General features: G+C 40.2%; 1 protein-coding gene and 1 long non-coding RNA gene across 3 annotated transcripts in view; one reads left to right on the forward strand and one right to left on the reverse strand.

Annotated features, from left to right (window-relative positions):
• Positions 1-15903, reverse strand: part of RNF144B (ring finger protein 144B) — a 169027-nt gene that overhangs the window by 73521 nt on the left and 79603 nt on the right. The window contains exon 1 of one of the 2 annotated variants that reach the window (XM_072814028.1): positions 717-824. The exons of the other annotated variant lie outside the window; for it this stretch is intronic. The gene's annotated coding sequence lies outside the window, so the exon portion shown is untranslated. Of the gene's footprint in view, positions 1-716; positions 825-15903 lie in introns of those variants that run through there. 2 annotated transcript variants of the gene reach the window in all.
• Positions 71-15016, forward strand: LOC140626318 (uncharacterized). The gene is made up of 3 exons (XR_012025510.1): positions 71-211; positions 10987-11148; positions 13281-15016. It is a non-coding gene; the product is annotated as an uncharacterized lncRNA (long non-coding RNA).

Raw genomic sequence — 15903 nt, forward strand, 5'->3', positions numbered from 1 at the left:
GGGGAGGGGAGGAGGGGCGGGAGCCGCGCCGGAGGAGGAGCGGGGCCGCCCGCCGCCCGCCGCCCGCCGCCCGCCGGCCCGAGCGCCCGGAGCGTGGGGCGCAGCTCGCCAGCCCGGAGCAGCAGGAGCGCTGCGAGCCGCGCGCTTACTTATACAGGAAGCGCAGGCGCGGCACTTCCTACTTGGCATCTGGGTCGCACTTGGAGAGCAGGTGAGGGGCCCTTGACCCCCGCCCCGCCCCGCCCCGCCCGCAGGCTGGACCCCTGCGCTCGCTGCACCGCTCGCGGCCCCTCGCCCTCCCCTCCCCCTCCTCCTCTCTCCCCCTCCTCTCTCTCTCCTCCCCCCTATCTCTCCCTCTCCTCCTCTTCCTCTCTCCCTCTCCTCTCTCCCCTCCCTCTCCTTCTTTCTCCCTCTCCTCCTCTCTCTCCCTCTCTCCTTCTCCCCGCTCTCTCCCTCTCCCCCTCCCTCTCCTGCTTCTCCTCCTCTCTCCCTCTCCTTCTTTCTCCCTCTCCTGTCCTCTCCCCACTTCCTCTCTCCTCTCTCTCTCCTTCTCCTGCTCCCCCACCTCTCTCTCCTCCTCCCCCCTCCTCCTTCTTGGTCTCTCTCTCTACCCCCACCCCCTCCTGGGACTACCGCTGCAGAAATCCGGGGCAGGGTGCCTGGCTGGCAACCCTTCAATGCCCTTCACCCCACCCAGACCAGGCAGGACATTTCACCTCTTGGCCTTGCAAGCTTGTGGCTCATCCGCCCTTGTTCCCGCTAGGACTCCTTCCCTCTCTCCCTCCTTCCCGGCTCTTCGAAAATCTCTCTTTTACTTGGGATCCCCAACCTGCCTTCCCACCCTGGCAGCACAATTGTTTTTATAGAAACATTTCCCAGCCACACATCTCATCGGAAACACCCTGTCCCTGATTTGTCCTTTTGCGTCTCCTGATTAAATGAGAACACAGGCAATTCAGAGCAGGACGGTCTTCGCTTACCTCCTAAAATAAAGGCACACCTTGATGACACAGTGATTTTGCTTGAAGTGCTTTAGCAACAGATTGGATGTGGGAACCCACTGTGACCTGGCAGGCAGGTTGGATCTGGTTGAAGAGAAGGTAACACAACAATCCAGAAGCTGTAGGGTATGCTATGATGTGCCCTCCTCACCACAAAATCTCTGACACTTAACTTGTGTGTTTAAAACATGATATACCTACTCACTCCCTACACCTGCCACCACCTCTCCTCCCCTCCCCATGTCACAATCACAGTCCCTAATCTGTTGAACCCTTGCAATTTAGAAATGTCCCTGCTGTGATACAGGAATCTTTCTGTACCTGCTGGGCAACCTCACTCTACTTTTGCAAAGGCAGCCAGGAGTGTGCTTCCTAAAAGGAACAGGCCCACCTGTCTGTTGTGGAAGGGATCTGAGCGTGCCAGTGAAGCAGGGGCAGTGGGTACCACTCCAGACAACATAAGGAAACTGCTTCTCAGCCCTCCCTGTTCAAGAAAACCTACAGGTCAAAGCCATGCGCTTGAAGAAAACAGCGTACCTACATGATGGTAGGACAGGCCCAGACCAGTCCATTACTGGGGGAGGAAGAGAAGGAAGGCAAGGAAAATAAGACAGAGAGCACACAGTAGGGAGGGACCCAAAGTAATAGTATCTATCAGAGGACATTTGAGGCTGAAAAGTTGTTCTGGCAAGTTTAGTCGAAATGCCTAATTTTGAAGACAAGGAACCTGATGGCCAGGGAGTTTGAAGTGGTTGGCCGGAACCAGAGAGGGGCAGAACTGGAATGAGACCTGAATTGTATTAGGTGAAAAGGTACACGTTAATGACCACCCCACGGATGGTCTAGCTCCAAATTTAGCGGTAGTTAGGCGCTAAGATAATCAACTTTCAGGTGCCTGGGGGGCTCAGTTAAGCATCTGCCTTCAGCTCAGGACACAATCCTGGGATCCTGGGATCAAGCCCCACTTCGGGCTCCCTGCTCAGTGAGGAATCTGCTTTTCCTTCTGCCTCTTCCCCTACTCATTCTCTCTCTCAAATAAACTCTTTTAAAAAACAAATAAAAATAAATAAGATAATCAACCTCAAGGTATTTTCTTACTGTAGTGGCCACTGTCGATGGAGAGGCATTAGGAAAGATAAACAAAGCCCCTTCTAAAAGGTTAGTTTATTCATTAGTTCAATGCAAAACTTTGGCACTGTAGACCAAAGTTCAACACAGAATCCACTTTCTAAATTATCATGCAATTAAGTTATAATCTTTTGTCAACAGGATAAGGGAAGAAGCTGCTCCCCTGAAAACATATGTTAAGCAATGATCATGCCGCCTGCTGTTGCAAATGGCAGAAAGGGGGGAAAACTGGGTAACTAAATAACATCAGCATGGATTATTTTCACTATGTAAGTTAATAAAAAGTACATTAACATTTTAACAGGATTAACTAAACACATAGAACAACTCTTTCAGATCTGGAATAAAATAACTAGGAATGAGGGGCTCAATCCCAGGACCCCGGGAATCACGACCTGAGCCGAAGGCAGACGCTTAACCAACTGAGCCACGCAGGTGCCCCTCAATCATTTATTGATCTCTTCCCAGACAAGCTGTTAGATGCTAGAAAGACAAAGATAAATTGGATCTGGTTCCTGTCCTGAAAGAGCTCTCAGTCCAGGGAAGGAGTCAGACAAGAAAATCAAGGAGTAGGGTACTATGGTGAGTGAAATGATAAACATGATGCTCTCTGGGAGTACACAGAAGAGCTGTGGAAAGGGGTTGGTGAAAACAATCAAGAAAGGCTTCCCTGAGAAAGTGATTCAAAGCTGAGTCTTCAAGCAGCCACGTGGGGAAGGTGGAGAGAGGTGAGCCAGCTGCAACAGCCCCTGTAAGCACCTAGGTAGTCCTTGTCCTAAGTCAGAGCACATGCATTCAGAATCAAAGAATGAGGGCCTGAGCCAATATAGTGACCATTGGCCTAGAAAGGAAGGGGATGAGTGGAGAGATGTTTGAGAAACAGAAGTGAGAGGAGGGACCTGGTATCCAATTTGATGTGGAGGCTGGGCGAGAGAAGAGCCCAGGCTGCTGGTGCCAAGAAATGAGAGTGCAAACAGAGGAGGAGCAGTCATACAGAAAATGATGATTCCATCTGAATCCTTCAGAATCTGAGGTGCCTCTGGGACATACTGGAAGACTTGTCTCATAGGCCATCAACAGAAGGTGGAGAGTCTTTTAGTAATCAGCAACCTTGAAGTAGTGGTCACAGATGAGCTCACCAAGAGCTGAGATCACCCACAAAAGGTAGCACACTGTAGAGAGAAGCAAAGGCTTTGGACCCATACAAACTTTACTGCCCACTCATTACTGTGTAAGCTTGAACAAGTTTTAACATACCCAAAACTCAGTTTTCTCATCTATGAAATAGGAATGATGATATTCATCGCATAGGCTGTTGTGAGGGTCAACAAGGGATTTGTAAAGTATCAAGCACAGTGCCTAATGACACTACACAAGTCTTTACGGTGGGCCAGTGAACGTCACCTCCTGAAATTGTGCAGCACACAACCTGCTCAGCTGTACAGCACGGCCCTGTCCTGAGATGCAGTAAGAATTCGGTCAATGTTATTCATCTAAGTAAAGGAAATGAGAAGCGAAAAGAAAGGAATCGGAAAAAAGAATCCAGGGACACCTGAGTGACTCAGTCAGTTAAGCATCTGAGTCTTGATCTCAGCACGGGTCTTGATCTTGGGGTGGTGAGTTCAAGCCCTGGGTTGGACTCCACGCTGGGCATGGAGCCTACTTAGAGAAAAAGAAAGGAAGAAAGGAAGGGAGGGAGGGAGGAAGGCAGCAAGCAAAGAGAACGCAAAGGAACCCCAGTATTTAAAGGGTAGGTGAAAGAGAAGCCCCCAAAATATGCCTAAGGAGGAACTGCTTCTTTTAGGCTGCCAAATTGAATGTAACATTTGATATCTCAGACTGAGAAGTAAAATCCAGCCACTATCATCTAGAACAGTATTTTGTCTGAGCAATAACAGACATGATATTACAAACTGTCCACCTGAGACTGCAGTCATGTGGATATTCATCATAGAGAGTCATCTCCCAATCTGAATTACAGACCTTCCTAAAGAAAAGGCAAACAAAATCTTCACATTAACAGTAAGTAATCCAAACTGTAACAGGAATTCCATTACCTTGCGATATACCAAAAATCATAAAAAAGCAAACCCAGAGTAAATCCAAAGCTTGCTCAGAGTTTTCCCTACGTAAGGAGGCTAAAAACAAATATAGAATAGAATTACTAGCTTTCTCAATATGTATAAGATGCTACATAATATATACCTATTACATGTAGTATCTAATAGGTGTGTGTTATAAAATGCACTGAGGTCCTACATAAGAAGTGAATCAAGTGGAGTTTCTTCTCGTCAACATTGCTCTCTTTAATATAAAGAAAAATCAAGATGCATTCTTATGCAGTTGAAATTACTCCTCTAATATACCTGAGTCGGTAAATTAGTAACACATACCTTAGATATGACATCTTAATTACATCCCGCACTAAAACCTAAATTAAAGAAAAAGATTTGCTCAGTTTCAAAAACCAGACAAAAGAACACAAGTATTGGGAAACCAGCTTCTGCAATAAAGTGCAATTCTGTCCACAGGAAAAGATGTAAGGCAAAGGTCACCAGCTCTGCCAATGCCAATTTAGTCATTTCTGCTTTCCAAACAGCTATAACTCCATTTGCATTTTTCTGGTGCATCTAATGGTGCTCATTTATACATTCAGTCAACATTTATTGAGCGTATTAAGCATAAAACTAGGAGTAAGACACAATATAGGGCACCTGGGTGGCTCAGTGGTTGAGCATCTGCCTTAGGCTCAGGTCATGATCCCTGGGTCTGGAATCCAATCCCGCATTGGGCTCCCGGTAGGGAGTCTGCCTCTCTCTCTCTGTCTCTCATGAATGAATGAATGAATAAATGAATGAATGAATAAATAAATAAATAAATAAATAAATAAATAAATAAATAAATAAATCTTTTTTAAAAAAGAGTCAGACACAATACAAAATAAGACTTAAGAACATCACAAAAATAATGTGATAGAAACTATTCAAGGGATATGTTCAGGATGACTTGACAGTCATCCAGTTACCTGAGACTTGATAACAAGGTTTTCAAAAAGCTGGAAGTATGTCATTTGGTTCTATTTCAACCATACAAGAGCATCTGAACATCTCACAGAGCAAGTCAAAACCTGCTGAGCCCCAACAAGAAAAACTTGACCAGAATCCTCTCAGGCCGTCATTGCCATGATGCCACACAAGAACCCATCGTGACTCCAGATGGAGAGCTTACAAAAGAAAAAGACTCCAAAGGATTCAGTTGTTCAAGACTCTGAACATTCCTTATATAACACCACTAGCCAGCTAGGGTTATAGGCCAATAAGAAAATGGGATTCAGAATTATTGTTCATCACCGAACTACAGAAAAAATGACTGCATCAGCCCTGACTTAAGATTCTCCACGAGAGGGGCACCTGGGTGGTTCAGTCTGTTAAGCAACTGACTTTGGCTCAGGTCATGATCTCAGGGTCCTGGAATAGAGCCCCATGTCCTCCTCCCTGCTCAGCAGGGAGCTTGCTTGTCCCTCTCCCCTCCCCCATGCTGTCAAATAAGTCTTTAACCAAAAAAAAAAAAAAAAAGATTCTCCACTTAACATCTCCAAATTCCTATGTATCAGACAATGAAAAAAAATCCCTAAACAACGTTCCCATAAGTCATCATCCCAGATACTGTAGCAATTGGTTGCCCCCTCTTCTCTTCCTACAAAATAATGAATCATAAATTCCCCAGTGAAACCAGAAGCCAGATAGAACTAACAAATATTATTGTCTGCAACAGATCAAAGAAACCAAACTAAGGGCGTGGAAGCCACAGCTAGATGAATGCTGGATTGAGAAATGCAGGTACCTTGAGAGGGAGGGATCTTCTTCTGTATCCTCCAAGAGAAAAAAATCTCCCCTACTCGTGGGAAGCTTATTTCCTTTCCACATCTACCACCTTACACCTGAAGTCGTCCAGACCTTCCTCAGCACCATGCCGCAGTGTGGTCCTCAGGAAGAGCAGCTCAAGGACTTTTCTTTTATTAACAACTTTAGCAAAAACCAGAGACTCCGTGCAACAATGTCTGCATTGTCAACAGAATGGAATCTGGGGGATCCCCGGGTGGCCCAGCAGTTTAGTGCCTGTCTTCCGCCCAGGACGTGATCCTGGAGACCCAGGATCGAGTCCCACATCGGGCTCCTTGCATGGAGCCTGCTTCTCCCTCTGCCTGTGTCTCTGCCTCTCTCTCTCTCTCTCTCTCATTAATAAATAAAATCTTAAAAAAAAAAAAAAAGAATGGAATCTGAAAGATCTTTCTTACAAATCATTGTTCGTTCCTTAAGTAGATCCTTCTCATTCCCCTCGGCCTCTGGAGAGCAATCATAGATTAGGAAGCATATGAAGATCAGCTTAAATAAGCAAGGATTGCAGTCATGTGACATGTCTTTGCAAAATGCCTTTTCCAAGGACCTCCCAATAATTTTTAAACTCATATTATGCCTGACCCACTCAACTATACCTATCTCGAGGAAGTCACTGTGCCACTAGTTACAAGTAATCAACATCTCATAAGGCCAGGAGTGAAAAAATAATTTACTGCCCGGAGTCCTCTCTATTCTTTCCACTTCTAACTCAGCTTTCTCTTTCTTCCTCAACTATGGCACCTAGGGAGCGCTCAAATTATTCAAAGTATTCTTGTTGTCTATCTTCCTCAGTGGTCAGAAGTGTGTCACAGCATGTTTTTCACTTCCTACTCTCATCAGCCCCTCACTGACCACATGCTAAAGATAACAGCCTATGGTGTCTTGTAAGCATTTTTCTCTCTGCTCACTTAAGCACACCACATGTGCACACATGTGCACACACACATCATTTATCTCACATCTGTGAATTACCTATTCATATTCTTTGTCCATTTTGTTTTAGAATCATTTATATTTTTCCTGTTTGTAAGAGGTCTTTTATATTACACATTGCCTGAAATATGTTTTACAAACGTTTCTTCCAAATGAAGCTGATGCCTTGATTTATTTTGTTATTACTTGGACAAAATGGTTTTTGATGGTATATATTCAGATATGCCTCCCTTTTCTTATCTAGCTTCTGGGGATTCCAGTCTTTTTTAAATTAATTAAAGTACAGGTGTCATATCTTACTTTCAGGTGTACAACATAGTGACTTGACAATTCCATTACAGAATGCCCACCACAGTAAATGCAGTTACCCTCAGCCCCCGCACAATGTTATTGCAGTATCATTGACTAGGTTCCCTATGCTGTACTGTTCATCCCTGTGACTTACTGACTTTATAACTGGAAGTTTGTAGTTCTTAATCCCCTTTATCTACTTTGTTCACCCTCACCCAACTGACCCTGGTCTGGAAACCACCAATTTGTTCTCTATATTTAACAATCTGGGGCTTTAGGGCGCCTGGGTGGCTCAGCAGTTGAGCGTCTTTTGGCTCAGGTTGTGATCTCAAGCCCCACATCAGGATCTCATAGGGAGCCTGCTCCTCCCTCTGCCTATGTCTCTGCCTCTCTCTGTGTGTCTCTCATGAATAAATAAATAAAATCTTAAAAAAAAAAAAAGATTCTGCAGTTGTTTGTTCATTAGTTGTTTTTTAGATTTTACATATAAGTGAAATCATATGGTATTTGTCTTTCTCTGACTTCTTTCCCTTAACATTATGCTCTCTAGATCCATCCATGTTGTTGCTGCAAATGGCAAGATCTTGTTCTTTATTATGGCTGAGTACCATTCCATTGTGTATATACCACCTCTTCCTTACCCACTCATCTACTAATGGACACTCAGGTTACTTCCATATATTGGCTATTGTAAATAATGCTAGGGGTGCACATCTTTTCAAGTTAACGTTTTTATTTTCTTCAGATAAATACCCAGAAGTGGGTTTACTGGACTGTATGGTATTTCTATTTTTAATTTTTTAAGGAACCTCCATATTATTTTCCACAGTGGCTGCACCAATTCACAACCCCATCAACAGTGCACAAGGGTTCCCTTTTCTCCACATCCTCACCAACACTTGTTATTTCTTGTCTTTTTCTGAGTGGTGTGAATGAGATCATTGTGATTTTGATTTGCATTTCCCTGATGGTGAATGACATTGAGAATCTTTCCATGGGACTGTTGGTCATCTGTATGGCTTCTTTGGAAAAATGTCTATTCAGGTCCTCTGCCCATTTTTTAATTGGAACTTGTTTTTTTGGTGATGACTTAAAGAGTACTTTATATATTTTGGATATTAATCTGGGGCTTCCAGTCTTGATTAAAAAGGTTTCCCAATGACCTGAATGATATATTTCTAAATCTACTCTGTTCCAATGGTCTACTTGTCAATTGCTAAGCCAACACCATCTTGATTATAGTGGTCTATAATATTGCTATATTTCATACTTAACTTCAATAGGGTATTTATCAATATAAAACTTTATGATCATTTTATCCAATTTTTAAAAACCCATGTAGCTATTCTAGTTTTGAACTGTGGGAAATTTAAATATTATGTATATTTTATGGTTTTATTATTTAAGGGAACAATTCCTCCATTTCTCAGAATTCACTGCTTAGAGAAAAACTTTCAATTTCTACATTTATCTCACATCCAGCCTTCTCCCCAAATAGTTTATTAATTCCACTAGAGTGGCTGTTCTGTTTCTAATTTAGTCTTGATTCGGGGGTGTATATACAGTCATCTCAGCTACCAGAAAAATTTTTTTTAATCTCTTCCATTCCAGTAAATATATCAGCAATATAATTTGTTATCTCATTGCATTTCCTACAACATTACACATAATGATAAATAAAAATGCTGGTCAGACATTCTAATCTAGATCCTTATTTAACTGGTTTTAGTATTTCACCATATAAAATAAAGTTGTTGTTAGATTTTTCACAAATAGTCTTTATGTCTAAATAGTTTCCTTCTATTCCTCTGTAGGAGTTTTATTAGGTTTGGTACTGAACTATACTAAATGTTTTCTCAGCAACTACCAATATGATCATGTTACTTTTAAATTTTTTACATAATGGATTCGGTGGCTGGATTTTCTCATATTGAACCAAATATATATCCTGGAATAATACCTTCTTGACCCTGTTGTATTATCTTATACTGGTATTAATGGTACGCTGGCTTCATAAAGTGAATTGGGGAGGTGCTTATCTTTTTTCTATGACCTAGAAAATTTGAAATAACAAAGTAATCATCCGACTCTTAAAGACATAATGACCATAAAATTGCCCAAACGAGGACACTCTGAGAATGAAAAAAGATGCTAATAAAATCAAATAACTTTTAAAATATATAGGGGATTCACAAAATAGTTGGTTTGCAGACAAATACATTGGTCTGCAAACTGGACTGGACTGAATGGTTTGATTCAAAAACTGTTTTCAGAAATAAAACTCTAAATGAATAAAACGACATGCTTGTATTCATTAAAACTGTTTTTAAACTTTATTTTGGTTTATCTTAACATTAAAAATATGGCAAGGGGAATTATTCTTGGTGCATATTCAAGTACTTAATTATTGTGTTACTGAGTTGTTGCTATTTTTATGAAAGATGTTATATTTTCAATATAATCTTATTTTTTAAATAAAAATTCCTGCACTTTTCTTCAAAGGCACATTTCATATTTAATACATTTGAAATTATTGAACCCTTTGATTAACTCTTTTATGTAGAGCATAATATTTTTAATTGAAAAGATACTTTCTCTTCAGTGCTCAAATACCTAGTAAGCTCAGAGAAAATTCTACTACATGGAGTAGATTCTTAATTTTTATATTTATATTGAGGCGTGTAAATATTTAAGCCAAAGTATTTTAAAAGACACTGTATTTTTTCCTTTTAATACCTTTCTTTGAGAAATATTTATACAAGAAAATTCATTAAGTGAATTCTATTTGTGATGCTTTTTACTGTATCATCAAAGTTAGATATCTTGAAATCACAGACCTTCTAAAATTCTATCTATTTTGAGTTATTGAGGAAAACAGAAGTATATCCAATTAAAAATAGTATTTCTATCAAAAGACTCTTTCCACAGTCCAGATATTCCAAGTGGAACTATAAAATTTCAAAATTGAATTCTGTATACTGTATTTGAATTCTTATCATTTACTTGCTCAGTTCCTACCTTATAAGGATAAATTCTACTTTTTCAGAAATAAAACTTTAAATGAATAAAATGACATGTTTGTATTCATTAAAACATTTTTTAAACTTTATTTTGGTTTATCTTTTTTTTTTTTTTTGGTTTATCTTAACGTTAAAAATATGGCAAGGTGAATTTGCCATATTTTTCCTGTTTGCAAGCTTTGTTTTCCATAATTACAATTTGTAAAACTTCAAAGCCTGAATATTTGTTTTTCTTGCTCCATTAACTAATACTTTGATTAAAAATTTCTAACTGGACTCAAACAAAATACAACCCAAATTTAGAGGACCCCTTTGCAAAAAATGGTCAATACTATCCGCTAGACTGATTTACAAAGCAATTCTTCAAAGACTCAAAATATTTATTAAATCTGATTGATAATGGGATGCAAGGACAAAAAACAAACTGCGTGCCAAAGGACTTCCATCCATATTCAACATCACCTCCATCACAAAAATGTCGTTCACCAACTTAGTGTATCAAGAAAAATATTTGTAAAATGTGGCTGTTATTTCTATTTTCACTGAAGCTTGTTTGAAAGAAATAATGATTTCTATGTGCAATTATATGTGCACATTTATATTCCACGGATTTCTTATTCTAGTAATTCCACTGTGTATTCTTTGATATTGTGCGTCACCAAAATCCTTATTCGTGTTCTCACTGAAAAATAAATAATTTTCATTACTTTCCAGGGGCTGAATGTGAATGTGGGGATTGACTCCAAAGGGGCACCAGGCAGCTTTTGCGGTCGGTGACTAGAGGCAGCCTAAAACTGAATGGCAGTGCTGTTTGCATGATTGCAGAAGTTTACTGAAAGTCTTCCAACTGTGCACTTAAAATGGGTAAAATTTCTGGTAAGTAAATCTTACCGCAACAGAGTTGTTAAAAATATATAAATTTCAGGGGCACCTGGATAGTTCAGTTGGTTAAGCATCCCAACTCTTGATTTCAGCTCAGGACATGATCTCAGAGTCATGATTTCACGGTTGTGAGATGGAGCCCTGCATTGGGCTCCACCACAGGCATGAAGTTGCTTAAGATTCTCTCTCTCTCTCTCCCTCTGCCTCTCCACCTTGCTTTCTAAAATCCAAAAAAAAAAATTATATATATATATACATATATATACACACACACACACAAATATATATATATTTCATTTTTTGATGGTAAACTTTTAAACAAATTTATAATAGAATCCACAGTAATATTAAATATTTAAACTTCAGAGGAATGATTTTTCTAAAAGCTTTTCTGAATTCTATGAAAATAATTACACCATTTAGGTTAAAATTTTAATTGACTTTCTTTTTGAAGCATCTGGTAACATTTACATGAAACTAGCATAATCTATGTGTTAACTCATCTTCTGCCAACAGATCAACAGCAATATCCTCACTTTTTAAGGTGTGCATAAGCTGACTTAAAGTTGAAAATGTGCAGAATAGATTTGGAAGAGCCATTTGATCTAAATGAAAAGTCATGCTTCACAGAATAAAATTTAATGACACCTTCTGTGGCTGCAGGTGCTAAATCATGACCTTTGGGCAAAGCATTCTTAAAATAATTACAAACTTTTAAAGTAGATAGGGATGTTGCTTCAGTAGATGTGTCAATTATACAGTCATCACCATCTTCCTTAGGAAATAGAAATTCAGGACTCAATTTTTCATGAAACTCTCCCACCACCAGCAGGACTGGGAGGAGTTAGTGGTCCTTAGCCACCAATACAGGAATGTGTTTCATTTTCTTAGGCAGGAGCTCTACATGCTGTTCTTTAAAGGAAGTGTAAGCTAACTTGCATTTGGAGAGAATTGGAGGGGGGGGAAGGGTTGGAATACAGGATCATACTTAAGCCTCTTAAAGTAAAAACATTCCTCACAATACACATATCACACACACTATTAGAGATCATAGCACAACCTGATAACCTAAGAGGACTACCATCTCATCTCATTTTAGTGCACATTAAAATAATAAAGTCCAGAACCAATGCTGAGATGGGACAACAGGACATTTTGTGTAAAAAATTGTCCGTTCCTTCTAAATTTTCAAATTTGTTTCTATAGAGTTTTACAGTTTTGATGTATAATTCTTTCAGACTCTCCTGCTTCTGTGGTTGTGTTTCTTCATTCCTCATCTTGAATATTTTTACTTTTTCTAATTTTTTGTCTTAGTTAATCTTTCTGCTTTTTTTATCCTCTAGTCCATTAATTCTAACTTTTAACTTTATCAGCATCTTTTCTTCTTTTTGAAGGAAATATAAATATGTATATAATATATAATATAAATATATAACATGTGTATGTTATTTATTTATTTACTGTTACAAGCTTTCCTTTGAGGAAAGTTTTGGGATATACTATGCCCTAAAAACTGGGGTATGAAGTATCATTTTTACTGCTTTCTAAAGAATGTACCATTTCTTTTTTATTTCCTCTCTGATCAAAGGTTTATCTGGGAGACCATTTCTTAGTTTCCAGGGGCATTTGGGGGGGGTGTCATATTTTTATTATAGATTTCCAATTTAACTGGAATATATACTTAGGAAATGTGATCTTAAACATCTCTACATTTTATATTTGGTATGGCTTTGCTTTGTTTTTGTCCAAGTGGATTGGTAATCCTATTATTTCTAGTAATTGGGGTTTAGAAAATCTCACATCTCCAAAGAAATGCTCCCTGAAAGGTGTCTCGGTGATGTCACCTGATAAACTGCCCTGTTCACCGAAAGGCTCAATCCCAGGAACAAGGGTTGTGTTCCAGTGTCCCAGTGTCCCGCTGCAAAAGCATTCTGACTTGCAAATCTGGAACCATTACACTTCTAAGTAGAAAACAAGACACTTAATTATTTTTAACAGCCGGATGATTGTATCACCTTGGAATTTAATCAAAACAAACGAAAGGCATGCAATACTCCTGGATGGTACCCAGCAAACACCTAGTTCAAGTTTTCGTTTTCTAATTTGCCATCTGATTTCCTCCTCAGCATTTGTCAGCACTGATAGACATCAGGTAAACCTGCTGCCCACCTACAAATCCAAGAGAAAAACATATTCTTGCATATCCAGAGTGCCTCTGCCTGATTCCCTGAAACCTTGAAGTGCCAGGAGCTGGAACTATTTTTAAATGGGAGCAACTGCTAAAACAGGTAGTCCCACCAAGGCTTTGAAGAGTCTGTGCTCACATCAGATCTGTGCTGGTAAGACTCTCACAATGAGCACATTTGATAGAGGAAATCTTGTTTAAATCACCAAGGAAATTCCAAATTCTTACCAAAGAATTAACGGATATTTCAACAAATACACACTTAGGGCCAGGGTGTTGTTGCTTTTTTTTTTTTTTTTTTTTTTTTTTTACAGTTTCTCCTAAAAGTTCATAAAGTAGAAGCTTCCTTAGGTCTGGCCAGTTTGGGGGAGAAACAGATTATACTGTTGAGCACCTACTGGGTGCCAGGCAAGATACTTTGTACTAATTATTTTGTATATATTACCTTGTATCTTCACAGAAGTAGTCACTGTAGAAAAATATCTACAGTGATCACATTTTTAAATGTTTAGTAGCTGATATATCAGAAAAAGGCTCATAAGAGTACAGATTCGGCTACAAAGCTGTCTCATGATACAGACCATTTAGGGTTAAACTATGACCCTCACATTTTTACCTCTAAGTCCGGTTTGTGATTCCAGCAAACTTTTATTTCAAACACGGACCAATACGCCCACTCATTTCCTGTGAAGTAATCGTTACATAAAATTAATGAAATAATACCTGAGCTAATCAAATGACCTCACGAGATCCAATCCCACCCAAATGATTTTTTTTATTTGGCACAAAATTCAAAGTAACCTATGACCTGCCCTCCCTTTTCAGATCCCCCTTCGGCCCTCTTCACTTTGCATCTAAGTGCCAGCCATATGGAACTCTTTTCAGGCACTCCAAGTTTCTCCTCTGGCTCTCCATGTTCCCATGCTATTCTCCCCACCGTTTTCCCCTGATGAACAGCTCCCCATGCTCCAAAATGTCACTCAAGGGGACACACCCTCTCCGCATCCACCTGCCTCCTCCCCCATAAGACTAGATGGCCTCCTCCATCAATGGTCTTCCATCGTCAGCATGGTGCTCTTACTCTGAGTGACGGAACTCACTCAGCAAACATTTATTAGGCTCCTATTACCTACTCCATTCATTATTAGGTGTTGGCAGTACAAAAATAAATAAAACACACAACATTTCACATGATGTAGGAAAAGTCAGATGTGTATGCAGGTCAGAGCAGTGCCACATGGACCCAGGAAGGAGCTCTGTGAGCCCTGCCCTGCAGCACAAGGAGAGTCTGGGCAAGAAGTATGGGAAGCCACAGAGAGGAAGCTGGATGAAAGGAACCACGTGAGCAAATCTAAAGAGAGGGACAGAAGATAAGTTGTACTGAAAGCAGAAAACATTTCCCCAGCTAAGGCATTCCAACAAAAAACAAAAACAAAAAAACCTCAACTTTAAAACGACTCACTAAAAACTAAAAATAAATAAAAAATAAAAATAAAACAACTCACTTAGGGGTACCTGGGTGGCTCAGCGGTTGAGCATCTGCCTTTGGCTCAGGTCATGATCCTGGGGCCCTGGGATCCAGTCCCACTTCTCCCTCTACCTATGTCTCTGCCTCTCTCTGTGTGTCTCTTGTGAATGAATGAATGAATAAATAAATAAATAAATAAATAAATAAATCTGTTTTTTTTTTAAATACTCACTTATAAACTTTCAAGCTATAATAAAAGCAGATCATCATAGAGCACCACCTCTAACTTTATTCCCAATAGTTATTCACACCCAGTGCTTTCTTAAATCCAGTGAGGCTCATTAGTAATTCGTTAAAACTTCCAGATTTTATCTGAAGGCAAGAGGCGCTTTTATGACTGCCCTAAGAAGCATCTGTGACTAGAGATAAGCCATCCAGGTGTGGGAAACATGAACACAGCAAACTGAGAAACAGGGTGAAGAAGGATGACTCCTTCACCTCCCTATGTAAAGGGGAGAGAAAATAAATCAAGACAAATGATAGAAACTTTAGAGTCGGGCTCCTAGACCATCCTACTGGCATTAGATAGAGCCTCCCCAACCCCATCAAGTATCTGTCTTCCTTTCTCATGACCCTATGCGCACACTTGGGCTGAAAGCTCTCCTCCTCACTAGTCCAAAATCATATTATCTTTGATCAACAGAGACAACACTTGTCAGGGTGCTCCTTAGTATGATGTTGTTGCTTAAATCCTGGGAAACAAAACACACATGCACAAAGCTGCCAACCTTTCACTGTTACACACACTCCTGCACAGGTCCTGAGGCAGCACAGGTGTTTTGGTCCCTGCCTCTGGCTACCAACACTGGAGCAGGGGGAGCACAAATCAGAGCTGACAAGAACATGGTGAACTTGCGTGGCCTCCTGCCCACTTCGTGCTCGTGGTTTCTGTACACCAGTTCAGACTGTGCAAGATGTTCCTCTGATATTGCATCGACTTATGCCTCTCACCAGAAAACATGATAATAAACGCTCCAAGTGGGCAGGAGGCAAACACTGTGGTCTACACCACACCCCGAATTACACCGTGCTTTAT

This window comes from Canis lupus, chromosome 37 (assembly GCF_048164855.1).
Source record: "Canis lupus baileyi chromosome 37, mCanLup2.hap1, whole genome shotgun sequence".
NCBI lineage: Eukaryota > Metazoa > Chordata > Mammalia > Carnivora > Canidae > Canis > Canis lupus.